The 12,999-nt window shown below is 37.4% G+C and overlaps 1 protein-coding gene across 1 annotated transcript in view; it reads right to left on the bottom strand.

Moving 5' to 3' along the window:
* Positions 1 to 12,999, bottom strand: part of LOC126176968 (protein bric-a-brac 1-like) — a 267,469-nt gene that overhangs the window by 124,889 nt on the left and 129,581 nt on the right. The window lies entirely within an intron of this gene.

Genomic DNA, 12,999 nt, shown 5'->3' with positions numbered 1-12,999 from the left:
TTGGTATAGATAAATGTATTATTAGGCAGCAGTATCTAAAATATTGTGAAAAAATTGTTCCATTTATGGGATTTGATTTTAAAAGGTGCCTTAATAAGTGAGTCACTATTTATTTTTCAAACACACAACACTGTAAATACATGCTGAAAAGTCACAGTATCTGACAAGTACTGTTGAACAACAGCGTCATGCAATGTTCCATTACTGTGAATACATAGTTTTGTTTCATGGTCATTTCTCCTCTATGACTGTAACAGAGAAACTTGTGGATTGTCATGTAGAAATGGACAAAAATGATTCAAATGGCTCTGAGCACTATGGGACTCAACTTCTGAGGTCAGTAGTCCCCTAGAACTTAGAACTAGTTAAAGCTAACTAACCTAAGGACATCACACACATCCGTGCCCCAGGCAGGATTCGAACCTGCGACCGTAGCGGCCTCGCGGTTCCAGACTGCAGCGTCTATAACCGCACGGCCACTTCGGCCGTTAGAAATGGACAGAAAAATATTAAAAATACATACAGAAAGTCAAACCTTTGGCATTAACTGAGGAACACCAACCTTCCCCCTCTTCATTCTACTGACTAAATTTTGCAAGAAAATGGTTTCCTACCTACTGCTGCCATATCATCTAGTGCTGATTCTATAGGATTGGTCTGCAATCTTGCAAAGAATAAGATCTGTAATCATAATATGTCAAGTATCTCACACTCTAACGCATATAAAGAATGACTGACACTTTTGTTGCTAATAAACAACTTGTCCGATGTAAGCCTTTCAGTGTTAATGCTACTTTATTGATTTGTGTATTAATTTTGCTGCTTTTATATTCAAGTAGCTTTTCAAACAATGGAAAATGACAATATTATGAAAAGGATTGATTGCTTCTCACTATATAGCGGAGATGTAGAGTCACAGATAGGCACAACAAAAAGACTGTTATACAAATAAGCGACTCAATATGTCTGCTGTATGCTGAGTAGCAATCTATTCATTTCATTTAATAATACTGACAAGTAGATTTTAAGTTTGCTTCACACAGCTCAGTAGAGATCCTTCCAGACCTTTCAACTGAGAAAAATTTTTGAAGTGGTTGCCCAGTACTGAACCAAAGGTCTCAATATTAATGGTCAAAATCATTGACCACTAGACCACATTGTCAGTTTGCTTCTGCTGCTATAATATTAGCCTTTACTCTTGTGATAGAAGAAGACCTGAAAGGCTAAGTATAACACCAAAAAAGTGAGTGATGACTATCGTACTCTGATAGACGAGGAAACTGAAAACATAATAAAATCAGTCAGCACATATTCAAACAAAGAGTCAGTAGCATAATTTGTGACAAATGGCAGATGATAAATGAAAAACTCCACTGTGAAAGATAGTGATAGATCCAGGGAAGATAATTTTATGGATACTGCAAGCGAAGCGTCATGAACACCTAAGGTGAGACATACTCTATGTTCTGTTTCTGACCTTGTTCTAAATGGACACTTCATTCAGTGGTATGTAACGACACACAGTGTGTGCACAGTAGTAGTGGAGTGTACCTGTTTGCTACAACCTCTCCCTGCTTCTCAAGTGTAATGGCCAGTTTACCCGTTCAGTTTGCAGAGTGGCACTAGTAGGAGCTACTAGCAAAAGCACGAAACAAAAGGGGAGGATGGGGTGCAGTTGTTGTTATTCTGCAGACATATGTAGCCATTTTCTGCAAGGTACAAGGTGATAAACAGAAGGATTAAAAAATGAAAAGAATTAAAATGAAGAAAAACAGCTGTTGTTGCTCAGTAAATAAATACACCCTGCAAGAGAGAAGTAAAGGAACCTGGTACTAAGAACTATAAAATATAACATAGCTCCAGAATGATACACTTCTCTTTTGCGTAGGTTTGTATTTACTATGTTCTTGTGTAGGTTCATCTTCTGTCTAGTTTCATATGTGTGTATATCATAGTTGTGTTTGAAGATATTTTTCTTTTTTAAGATGCTCCCTTTTGTGAAAATTAGTATTTCATATATATACAAGCAAGGCAGTGGCAATATTTTCAGTTTTAAAAAGGGGTCTACAGGAACCCTTACATTCAGATTTTTTTAATCACCCTTATAATCTTTTTCTATATTTTAAATGTTTTTGTAGTATTTGTGGAATTCCCCCAAAAAATTATTACGTACATAAGTAGTGACTGTATACTGCAATGATACATTGTCAGCACTGATGAGCAGCTTGTATTTTGAGTGAGGATCCTAACAGCACATGCTAGTGAATTCAGTCTCTTATTTAAATTGTTTAGGTGTACCTCCGACTTCAGATCTGCCTGAATATGTACACCTAGAAATTTTGTATGACTGACCTTCAACACATTTTTTCCTTCGATAGTGAAAACAGGGTTTGCAGGATGGAGGTTTCGTGTGGTACAAAAGTTAACTGCCACAGTTTTTTCAGAATTTATGATGAGCCTATTGGTCTTGAACCTTTGTGTTAAGGTATGCATAACTTATACTGCAGCCTCCTGCAGATTTTCCTTATTCTGTTATTTAATTAGACTATTAGTGTCTTTTACAAGCAGTACAGTGGTTCCATCATGTATTTTACTAGCCAAGTCATTTACATACAGCAGAAATAGGGCAGGTCCTAGAACTGACCCTTGTGGGACTCCATACTTGATTTTCTGCTCATCACTGTAAGAACTAGCAATTTTTGGGGTTTCGCTATCTTGGTGTTTTATTTCTGTAATCTGCTGTCATTACTGAGGTACAACTGGATACGCTTTTCAGACTGGCCTCTAATTCCATAATAACTTAATTTACACAAGAGAATGCCATGATCAATTACATCAAAGGCTTTACTTAGATCCAGAAATATCCCAGATACATATTGTTGATCATCCACTGCTTTTAATACTTCATTTAAGAAGGCAAAAATTGCTGACTGAGTTGACTTTTCAGCTCTGAACCCATGTTGGGAGTCACTTATCAGCCTCTCTATTTAGGAAAACTGTTAATCTTCGAAGGAACATTTTTTCCATAATTTTGCTGAGGCCTGACAAAACTGAAACTGGTCTATAATTAGCAATATCACTTTTTGCACCCTCCTTATGCAAAGGTGTTACTTTTGCAGATTTTACATTATCTGGAAATACACCACTCTCAAAAGATGAATTTACTATGTCTGTTAGTGGTTCCACAATAAATGTTACACTAGCTTCGATAATAGCATCTGGTATCTCATCAACATCCACTGAATATTTATTAGGTAATTGTTTTAGGATTCTTGACAGTTCCTCACGTGTTGGTGAATACAGGAATAATGTGTCTGAATGAATTTTTTGATCTGAGTGATTGGTTGGCTGTTTGTCATGGTATGTATTTATTAACTGCTGTGCTATATTTGAGAAATAATTGTTGAAAGCACTAGCAACATGTTTGGGGTCAGTTAGTTTATTTTTATTCATAATCAGCTCAATATTACTGTGATTAACTGGCCTGGTGCCCATTTCTTTCCTTATAATTTGCCAGGTTGCTTTAGTTTTATTCTTGGAATCAAATAATATTTGGTCATTTTCTAGTTTTTTTTTTTTGCTTTTGAAATAACTCGTGTTAGTATTCTTTTGTATCTTTTGAAATATGCAATAAAGTCAGGACTGGTATTATGCTTGGAGTACTCATACATTCTCCTTTTATTTTGACATGATATACTTATCCATTTTGTAATCCACTTGTTTGTTTTTTGAGTAAAGTTCAACATAGTTGTTTTCTTGGGAAAAGCCATTTCAAAAAAATGTTTGAATATAGCCATAAACTTATATTTCTTATTGGTCTCATTACAGTCATATACATCTTTCCAACTTTCACCCTCTAGGAGAGAACAAAAATTTTCCACATTTTTTATACTGAAATTCCTTACAACGTTTTATATTCGACTGGGAATTTAGGGTCCTGAAACATTCATTGCAAGAATTTGAGCAAAGTGATCGCTAAAACTGATGTTTACAACTTGGGTGTTATAGGCATATTTGGACGTATTTATCAAGATCTGATCAATAATAGATGCAGAGATAGGTGTTTCTCGAGTTAGTTCAGTTACCGTTGGACTGATGTTGAACGATTGTAGTAAATTTACAATGTCATCTCTGAATTTATTGGAGTTTGAGAAATCAATATTAAAGTCACCACATATAATTATATTTTTCTTGGGAGAGTGAATTGCTTCCAAGAGTTCCTCCATGTGATTGTAAAACATTTTTGGTCTCCATCTGGTGACCTGTATACACAAATAATAACTGTATTTTGCCTTGGTAGCTCAGCAACAGAGTGTTCTATATCTTTCACAGGATAGTTTATGGTATTTAGTTACACTATTGAATTCAATATTTTCTTTAACATATATACAAGTACCCCCATGACTCGATATTTTCCTACAAAACATGCTTGCAAGTTTGAACTGAGGAAGGCATGTTTGCTCTAACGTATCTTGTTTGAGCCAGTGTTCTGTAAAGCATAGTACAGAAATATCATCTAGATCATTTAATATTACTTCTATTTCATTTAGTTTATTCGGGAGCGACTGAACATTTTGATGGAGTAATTTAAAATTGGGGACAGGGAGGGAATCATTCCTTGCTTGACCACTTACCTCACTATTTGAGCAAGTGTACTTAGTGGTAAAAAATCCTCATGTTTCCCAGGGATGGTATCCATGGTGTTTGCCGTGTGGCTTGCTGGTTCACCGTTTGTGGGTTCCTGCCTTTCTTCTGTTGAAATGTTCCCAATTTTCACTTTTTTCTGTCCTTTTTCACTCATCTGTCGATTAATGACTGCCTTGTTGCTGCATTTGATGGCTTGAAATTCGATCTAGTAAGTGTGTTGTTATGACTTTCATCGGGCTTATATTTTGTTATAAAATGGTCCATAATAGTCTGTTTTTTCATGGGTGGCTTTTTCACTTCGAGACTGGCACTTCCTATCTGATTGTCCATTTGCGTATGCTTTTTTCCTGTACTGGTACTTGATTTTCCAGTTTTCGTCATGTGTATGAAAGGAGCAAGCCTATTACAAATCCGAATCTTTCCTTGTTTGTTTAGATGTAAACCATGAGTTGTATATTCATTTCTTTTTAGGCGTTCAATTTCGAAATTCACAGATAATCTCTTCCTACACACGGCTGTGGCAGTGTTGATTTTTTCTAATATAATGTGGTTTGCAGCTTTGATTTTTCCATTTAGACCTTGTGCGTCATGTCTAACCAGTATTGGGTGAATTATTACATTTGTTTTTCGCGTGAGTTTAAGTATGTATTCCAAAGAAGCTTTCATGTTCCTCTGCAATTCTTTCAGAGGTTTATCAGTGTCATTTGTGCCATCAATAATGATTAAAGTATTGTTGACAACGATGTTATCAGTTAATTTGTCTGCATTTTTCACAACTTCCTTAATGTTATAATACTTTGCACACTGAATTTCTTGTCTAATTTGTCTTGTAGTATACTCCCCCTATGAACGTAAGCAGCTTCAAATCATTGGAAGGTAGAGGATACTTTAATAATGTGTTTTTTTTCTTCACATGATTTGTTACAATCAAATGACAGGAAACAAAATATCGGTAGTTAAAGGCTGCTCTTATTTGATGCTTCTCATTTTCAACTCCATAAGGCTTAGACCAATATGGCATCTCCTAAGTTCTACTTGTGAAGTAAAGGCAGTATCGCATCCCATGGGCCATGTTCCTCACCGCAAGCCAAAAATTTGATCTGGTAGATTCTTCCTTTCACATTTTCTAATGTAGTTGAACATGAATTTCAACACTGTGATGTCACTAAACTTGACCAGATACTCATCCACGAATGCTTTCACATTCCACGAGAGGATGAAAAGTAGCACATTCATGTCTGGGAACTTGCAATTATTTCTGCCTTATGTTTTCCAAAAGATTCTAGGATTTTCTTATTAATTTTATACAAGCATGATCTGCAATACTAAGTGTTATTTATTATAAGAGTACTCTATGTCAAGGAGAGAATTTGATCAATTTTGTGAATGTGTCTAGGAACATGGGCTACTCAACTGTAAGACTGCATTTATGTCACAGGCTGACAGGTTTAAAAGACTCAGAAGCATAAGCGTTGATGGGCTAATGGGAAATAGAGGATGTACTTCTCGCAGTAACAAGAAATTCTAATCCACTGAGATAGAAATTAAACTGCATGCGGGATCGTCTGGACAAGACTCAATATCAGGGATGGGCATAAAATGGTAACTGGATTCTTCTATCACCCACAAGAATCGTCTCATGATGTAACCAAAAACTGTTAGTTCTCCAAGCACACTGTAATCATCACTTCAATCAACCAACAATCAATTGGGAAAATTGTAGTTTTGCTAGTGGTGTGTGTGACAAGACATCCTGTGAAACATTACTAAACACCTTCTCTGAAAACTACCTAGAACAGATAGCTCAGAACTCCACCCATGACGGAAATATATTGAACATAATGGCAGAAAACAGACCTGACCTCTTTGAGGAAGTCTACATCAAAACTGGTAGCACTGGCGATGACACAACTGGCAACAAAGGAAGGCATATATGTTCAGTACTGTAGATGAAAAAGCAGTACTTTTATATCTGAATGAAGAACTTGAAACTTTCAGCACAAGGCAATAGAATGTACAGGAACTAAAAGAATAGTTGACCATGCACTGCTTAGATATGTACCCAGCAGAACAGTTCATAATGTGAGAGACCTTCCATGGTATACCATCACAGTAAAGAAACTTCTAAGGAAACAGAGACTATTGTATAATAGGTGTAAAACAAAGCATAGGACCAAAGACAGAGTGGTACATGAAGCCTTCAATGACCACCATAGTGTAATATTGTCAAACGACCTTTCACTAAACCCAAAAGAATTCTGATCCTACGTAAAGGCTGTTAGTGACCCTAAAGCTAGTGCCCAGTCCTTACTGAATGGGAAAGGAACTTAAACTGAGGTTAGCAAAGCAAAAGCTAAAATGCGTAACTCTTGTGTCAAATGTTCCTTTACAAAGGAAAACCTGGGAGTATTGCCCCAATTTACTCCAAGCACAACTGAAACGATGACCAAAATCAGTATTAGTGTCAGAGGTGCTGAAAAACAGATGAAATCGTTAAAACTGAGAAAAGATCAAATGCCCGATGGAATCCCTATCAGATTCTATATTGTATTTGTGGCTGAGTTAGCCCCTCTTCAGCTACAATCTATTGTAGACCCCTGAACAAAAAACTGTGCCCAGTTCTTGGAACGAAGCACAGTCACACCTGTCTACAAGAAAGGTAGTAGAAGTGACCCACAAAACTACCGTCTAATATCCTTTACATTGATTTGTTGTAGAATCTTAGGATGTATTCTGAGCTCAGACACAATCAGATATCTTGAACCAAAATGACCTCATCTATGCCAACCAGCATGTATTTTGAAACCCAACTTGAACTTTTCTCATACAACATACTGAAAGCTTTGGATCAAAGCTGTCAGGTAGGTGCTGTATCCATGGTTTGAAAAAAGCATTTATTCAGGGCCTCATCTATGCTTATTGTCAGAAGTGCGATCTTGTGGTGTACCAAACAAAATTTGTGACTGGACTGAGTGACTTTTTTGATAGGATGGATGCCGTAGGTTATCTTGGATGAAAGGTGATCATCAAATGCAGAAGTATCTTCAAGTGTTGAGACTCTTGCTGTCATTGCTGCATATAAGTGACCTTGCAGACAATGTTAACACTAACCTCAGACAATGAAGTACTACCTGAAAGAAGCTGTATAAATATTCAGTCAGATCTTGATAATATTTCAAAGTAGTGCACAGACTGGCAACTTGCTTTAAATTTTCAGAAATCTAAATCTGTGGAATTAATGAAATGAAAACATATAGTATCATACGACTACAATATCAACGAGTCACAGTTGGAATCTGACAACTCGTACAAATACCTGGTTACAGCACTTTGTAGGGATATGAAATGTAATGATCAATTAGTCTCCATTATGGGTAAAGCAGGTGGTAGACTGCAGTTTATTGGTGAAATACTGGGAAAGCTCAATCAGTCTACAAAGGAGATTGCTTACAGAACAATTGTGTGATCCATTCTAGAATATTGCTCAAGTGTGCAGGACCTGTACCAGATAGGTATAACAGGTGATATTGAACATGTACAGAGAGGGATCTACATCTACATCTACATTTATACTCCGCAAGCCACCCAACGGTGTGTGGCGGAGGGCACTTTACGTGCCACTGTCATTATCTCCCTTTCCTGTTCCAGTCGCATATGGTTCGCGGGAAGAACGACCGTCTGAAAGCCTCTGTGCGCGCTCTAATCTCTCTAATTTTACATTCGTGATCTCCTCGGGAGGTATAAGTAGGGGGAAGCAATATATTCGATACCTCATCCAGAAACGCACCCTCTCGAAACCTGGCGAGCAAGCTACACCGCGATGCAGAGCGCCTCTCTTGCAGAGTCTGCCACTTGAGTTTGTTAAACATCTCCATAACGCTATCACGGTTACCAAATAACCCTGTGACGAAACGCGCCGCTCTTCTTTGGATCTTCTCTATCTCCTCCGTCAACCCGATCTGGTACGGATCCCACACTGATGAGCAATACTCAAGTATAGGTCGAACGAGTGTTTTGTAAGCCACCTCCTTTGTTGATGGACTACATTTTCTAAGGACTCTCCCAATGAATCTCAACCTGGTACCCGCCTTACCAACAATTAATTTTATATGATCATTCCACTTCAAATCGTTCCGCACGCATACTCCCAGATATTTTACAGAAGTAACTGCTACCAGTGTTTGTTCCGCTATCATATAATCATACAATAAAGGATCCTTCTTTCTATGTATTCGCAATACATTACATTTGTCTATATTAAGGGTCAGTTGCCACTCCCTGCACCAAGTGCCTATCCGCTGCAGATCTTCCTGCATTTCGCTACAATTTTCTAATGCTGCAACTTCTCTGTATACTACAGCATCATCCGAGAAAAGCCGCATGGATTTCCGACACTATCTACTAGGTCATTTATATATATTGTGAAAAGCAATGGTCCCATAACACTCCCCTGTGGCACGCCAGAGGTTACTTTAATGTCTGTAGACGTCTCTCCGTTGATAACAACATGCTGTGTTCTGTTTGCTAAAAACTCTTCAATCCAGCCACACAGCTGGTCTGATATTCCGTAGGCTCTTACTTTGTTTATCAGGCGACAGTGCGGAACTGTATCGAACGCCTTCCGGAAGTCAAGAAAAATAGCATCTACCTGGGAGCCTGTATCTAATATTTTCTGGGTCTCATGAACAAATAAAGCGAGTTGGGTTTCACACGATCGCTGTTTCCGGAATCCATGTTGATTCCTACATAGTAGATTCTGAGTTTCCGAAAACGACATGATACTCGAGCAAAAGACATGTTCTAAAATTCTACAACAGATCGACGTCAGAGATATAGATCTATAGTTTTGCGCATCTGCTCGACGACCCTTCTTGAAGACTGGGACTACCTGTGCTCTTTACCAATCATTTGGAACCTTCTGTTCCTCTAGAGACTTGCGGTACACGGCTGTTAGAAGGGGGGCAAGTTCTTTCGCGTACTCTGTGTAGAATCGAATTGGTATCCCGTCAGGTCCAGTGGACTTTCCTCTGTTGAGTGATTCCAGTTGCTTTTCTATTCCTTGGACACTTATTTCAATGTCAGCCATTTTTTCATTGGTGCGAGGATTTAGAGAAGGAACTGCAGTGCGGTCTTCCTCTGTGAAACAGCTTTGGAAAAAGGTGTTTAGTATTTCAGCTTTACGCTTGTCATCCTCTGTTTCAATGCCATCATCATCCCGGAGTGTCTGGACATGATGTTTCGAGCCACTTACTGATTTAACGTAAGACCAGAACTTCCTAGGATTTTCTGTCAAGTCGGTACCTAGTATTTTACTTTCGAATTCACTGAACGCTTCACGCATAGCCCTCCTTACGCTAACTTTGACATCGTTTAGCTTCTGTTTGTCTGAGAGGTTTTGGCTGCGTTTAAACTTGGAGTGAAGCTCTCTTTGCTTTCGCAGTAGTTTCCTAACTTTGTTGTTGTACCACGGTGGGTTTTTCCCGTCCCTCACAGTTTTACTCGGCACGTACCTGTCTAAAACGCATTTTACGATTGCCTTGAACTTTTTCCATAAACACTCAACATTGTCAGTGTCGGAACAGAAATTTTCGTTTTGATCTGTTAGGTAGTCTGAAATCTGCCTTCTATTACTCTTGCTAAACAGATTGTTTGGGGGAAGAGACCAAACTGCAAGGTCATTGGTCTCATCTGATTAGGGAAGGACGGGGAAAGAAGTCAGCCATGCCCTTTCAAAAGAGCCATCCCAGCATTTGCTTGGAGCGATTTAGGGAAATCGCAGAAAACCTAAATCAGGACGGCCGGACCCGGATTGAACCATCATCCTACCGAATATGAATATACAGAGAGTCACAATTTTATTTGATCCATGGGAGTGTGTGACAGTGATGTCTACTTACAAAATTTCAAGAACCAACTTTAATTGATGACCCTAGGAATAGAGTACAAACCCATTTGTACAATCTACTTAAACTATTGTAAATAATTTGACTGTTTGCATGTTAAAGTGTGCATTTTCTTCATTGCGTGACATAAGATCATTAAGAAAATGACAAACAAAATGAAGAAAATAAAGGAGCAAAAACAACATAAATGACAAAATTTATATGAACACACAAATGAGCACATCAGCAGAAGTCAATGATGGACCAAGTATTATCAATTGTCGTAATCATTATCACTTTGTAGCAAAATTCAACAGCAATAAACCCTTCCTTTCTACCCATTTAGCAACTTACACTTTTTTGTAGCACTATTTAAGTAAGAACTAATATTCAAATGAAATGAGTGATTTTCACACCATTTAACTTGGACTCAAGGGAACAGCAGCCATCTTCTTGTTCGCAAAAAGAAGACTAGAATTTTCAATGAAAAATGAATGTGGCTTGTAGCAGTATAAAAAATAGTTAACCTAAGTAAAATATACAGGGTGTTTATAAATGTATATTGGGGTTTTAATGCTTTATAATATTTATTATATTAAACTTACAGTTATAAATAATATGTCAAATGAAGGAGAAACTCAAACAGTTTTACCAAGAACCTAATAAATGTTCAATGTGAGCACCACTTGTCACATGGCATACATCAAGTCTATAGCCGAGCGCGGGATAGGCCCGCAAGGGGCCCCAATGACAGGGCTTCCTTTGCATGGCCTCCACATTCAACTGGCCTAACGCCACGCAATTTTTTCCTTTGGGGCTTCATCAAGGATCGTATGTACATGCATCTGCTACCAGCAGACCTCCCTGAATTAAGAAACCGGATTGAAGCAGCTGTTGCTACAATCACTGAAGACACACTTATCAATGTTTGGGAAGAACTCAGCTATAGACTTGATGTGTGCCATGTCACAAATGGTGCTCACATTGAACATTTATAAGGTTCTTGGTAAAACTGTTTGACTTGCTCTTTCATTTGACATATCATTTATAACTGTAAGTTTAATGTAATAAATATTATACAGCGTTAAAACCCCGATATTCATTTATAAACACCCTATATACATTCAACAAAATGGAACTAAAAGAAAGTAACAAAATGAAATATTTTCAGTAGCCAGGAGTGGGAAGTTATTAATGTTGCTACATGAGTAACAGTCATGATTTAACATAGACTACAGACAGAAACACTTTATTTGAAAATATTACAGTGAAGACAATAGATGAATTGCCGACACAATAGTCAATTGACAGTGCTTTTTCGCATAGTAGTTAAGAAAGAGACACTGTAATTGAGCCTGAAATTTTTGATAGCCCAATAGCACAAGGACGAAACATATTTACAGGATACAAGAAACCACCACCGTCAGGAAACCCCATGATACCTGACCTAGGTAAGGAGGGTGGAATGATGCAATTTATGCATTTACAAAATTTGACTGAAAACTTTCCAACATGTCTAATATAACACACACAAGTTTGTCAGGACAATTTTGATAAAAGACTGAATACTGTAGAAAACATTGTCAAAAATTTTTCAACTTATTCCACATTTCAGATCAAAAATTTTCATAGTTATTAGAGGAACAAAACAAGAGTATATGGATGTTAGATGACTAAACTGAAGCACAAAATAATTTAATAATTGCACACAATGAGCTGGCAAAAACCATGTCTGCAATTTGAACAAATGTTTCAAAATTGCAATCAGTATGTAACAATATCTCCAATAAGGTGCAAAAACAATAACGCAAATCGTGTTTATGAAGATAAAGGAGAAACAAATTGATATCGAAATAAAAAATTGAGCGACTGCACAAAAGTTGGTGTGTTTGATACTGGCACCAATCTTCCTGACGCCCAAACCTCCAGATGTCAGACACTCAGAACTTTGCCAAACATTGCAAATTGATAGAGTATCAACCAAATCTCCAATTTGGTTTGTACTATGTGCTGTCGTCCAGCAGAACACGCATAAACATAATTTAAAATTAATACCAGAATTACCGGAGCATAGGGAAAGCGTATCTGTGAACAACTAATACCCATAATTCCTGTGAGTGGGTTGGTAGAGTGTTAGGTCACTGTACAAAGGGTCTCAGGTTCAAATCCGAATAATGCAATTTTTTTCAATTTTTTTTTTTTCACTGTATTATGAGTGATAATACAGTGACATGTAAAAGGGGTGTTTGTAGTTTACAGCAGTGCCCTATTGGCAGTCTGCTTTCGCTTTACTTCTTTGAAGAAATAAATCTGTATAATACATTTGTAGTTTCACAGAATAAACATAAACAATGGGAAAATAGAATAAAGAAACAATTGCATCACATGTGCAGATGTATTATTATTATTATTATTATTATTAATAACAATAATAAACCAACACGCATCAATTAAACAATCAGAGGAAAAC

This window comes from Schistocerca cancellata, chromosome 3, assembly GCF_023864275.1.
Source record: "Schistocerca cancellata isolate TAMUIC-IGC-003103 chromosome 3, iqSchCanc2.1, whole genome shotgun sequence".
Lineage (NCBI taxonomy): Eukaryota > Metazoa > Arthropoda > Insecta > Orthoptera > Acrididae > Schistocerca > Schistocerca cancellata.
This window is presented reverse-complemented; position numbering and strand designations above follow the sequence as displayed.